The sequence below is a fragment of the Vanessa atalanta genome, unplaced genomic scaffold (assembly GCF_905147765.1).
Source record: "Vanessa atalanta unplaced genomic scaffold, ilVanAtal1.2, whole genome shotgun sequence".
Lineage (NCBI taxonomy): Eukaryota > Metazoa > Arthropoda > Insecta > Lepidoptera > Nymphalidae > Vanessa > Vanessa atalanta.
The window spans coordinates 17,501-20,000 of NW_025920011.1; the positions used below are offsets into that span (position 1 = coordinate 17,501).

The following is a 2,500-nucleotide window of genomic DNA, read 5'->3' on the forward strand; positions in this document are numbered from 1 at the left end:
ATTATATATGAACGGTCGTTTCTAAAATTCTTTTTGTTAATTTTTACATTTATCATGTACAAAAAATACACAACCCGAGTATCGGTACGATCACTCAAACACCGGGCGTCGATCCCAATGTTTTACGATAATAATCGTTGAACAATACATACGTACACGTCGTGTGCGAAGTGTTATTTTGAAAAAAAAACTCGATCTCGTTTAGAACGTTCGAATTCGTGACCGTTATGTGTCATTATGTGAAGACGCCTCCGCCGCCGCCGCCGCCGCCGCTGTCGTCGCGTTATATATTATAGCGCACGCGCGCGCGCGTGCTTAAAGCGCGTTTGTGTCTCATATAAATTTTTATAAGAGTCAACCGTTAAAATCTATCGCGTCTAACGCGATCGACGATACGGTGAGACGCTCGTTTCATACTGTGCGTATATTGTACATGCATGCATAAGTTTGTGTGTATTTTATATGCGAATATGAAACGAGAAGAGTAATTGACGACTTCAACAAGTCTCGGTTAGCTCCCTGGTTGATCCTGCCAGTAGTTATATGCTTGTCTCAAAGATTAAGCCATGCATGTCTCAGTGCAAGCCGTATTAAGGCGATACCGCGAATGGCTCAATATATCAGTTTTGGTTCCTTAGATCTTACTCAGTTACTTGGATAACTGTGGTAATTCTAGAGCTAATACATGCAATCAGAACTCTGACCAGTGATGGGATGAGTGCTTTTATTAGATCAAAACCAATCGACGGAGGGCGTCTCGTCCGAAGTCGTTAATTTTGATGAATCTGGATAACTTTTGCCGATCGCATGGTCCAGTACCGGCGACGCATCTTTCAAATGTCTGCCTTATCAACTTTCGATGGTAGTTTCTGCGACTACCATGGTTGTCACGGGTAACGGGGAATCAGGGTTCGATTCCGGAGAGGGAGCCTGAGAAACGGCTACCACATCCAAGGAAGGCAGCAGGCGCGCAAATTACCCACTCCCGGCACGGGGAGGTAGTGACGAAAAATAACGATACGGGACTCTTTCGAGGCCTCGTAATCGGAATGAGTACACTTTAAATATTTTAACGAGGAACAATTGGAGGGCAAGTCTGGTGCCAGCAGCCGCGGTAATTCCAGCTCCAATAGCGTATACTAAAATTGTTGCGGTTAAAAAGCTCGTAGTTGCATTTGTGCGCCGCGCTGTCGGTGCACCGCATCCGCGGTGATACTGACACGTCTGCGGAGCATATCGTCGGTGAGCCGGCGGTAAAACGCCGGTTCAATATCAAAATCCTATCGCGGTGCTCTTCAGTGAGTGTCGAGATGGGCCGACAATTTTACTTTGAACAAATTAGAGTGCTCAAAGCGGGCTCAAAATGCCGCTTGAATATTTCGTGCATGGAATAATAGAATATGATCTCGGTTCTATTTTGTTGGTTTTCAGAACTCCGAGGTAATGATTAATAGGGATAACTGGGGGCATTCGTATTGCGACGTTAGAGGTGAAATTCTTGGATCGTCGCAAGACGAACATCAGCGAAAGCATTTGCCAAAGGTGTTTTCATCAATCAAGAACGAAAGTTAGAGGTTCGAAGGCGATTAGATACCGCCCTAGTTCTAACCGTAAATATGTCATCTAGCGATCCGCCGACGTTACTACAATGGCTCGGCGGGCAGCTTCCGGGAAACCAAAGATTTTGGACTCCGGGGGGAGTATGGTTGCAAAGCTGAAACTTAAAGGAATTGACGGAAGGGCACCACCAGGAGTGGAGCCTGCGGCTTAATTTGACTCAACACGGGAAATCTCACCAGGCCCGGACACCGGAAGGATTGACAGATTAATAGCTCTTTCTTGATTCGGTGGGTGGTGGTGCATGGCCGTTCTTAGTTGGTGGAGCGATTTGTCTGGTTAATTCCGGTAACGAACGAGACTCTAGCCTGCTAAATAGGCGTCGTCATTTAGGTGTGCTCGATTTCGGTCGAGCAACTCACTGGCGGCGTATTAAAATTCTTCTTAGAGGGACCGGCGGCTTCGAGCCGCACGAGATTGAGCAATAACAGGTCTGTGATGCCCTTAGATGTCCTGGGCCGCACGCGCGCTACACTGAAGGAATCAGCATGTTCTCCCTGGCCTAGAGGCCCGGGCAACCCGTTGAAACTCCTTCGTGCTGGGGATTGGGGTTTGCAATTATCCCCCATAAACGAGGAATTCCTAGTAAGCGCGAGTCATAAGCTCGCGTTGATTACGTCCCTGCCCTTTGTACACACCGCCCGTCGCTACTACCGATTGAATGATTTAGTGAGGTCTTCGGACCGACACGCGGTGGCTTCACGGCCGTCGGCGTTGCTGGGAAGTTGACCAAACTTGATCATTTAGAGGAAGTAAAAGTCGTAACAAGGTTTCCGTAGGGGAACCTGCGGAAGGATCATTAACGTAAATTATCAATCTCGAAAGAGTGCGATAATGAACGATAATAAAATTCTAAAACACAAATATCGACGTTCGGAATGTG

At 47.0% G+C, this 2,500-nt stretch overlaps 1 non-coding gene across 1 annotated transcript; it reads left to right on the plus strand.

The window, feature by feature from the left end:
• Positions 1 to 516: 516 nt before the first annotated feature.
• LOC125076685 lies at positions 517 to 2,419 on the plus strand. The gene has a single exon (XR_007120609.1). It is a non-coding gene; the product is annotated as a small subunit ribosomal RNA (ribosomal RNA).
• Positions 2,420 to 2,500: the final 81 nt, after the last annotated feature.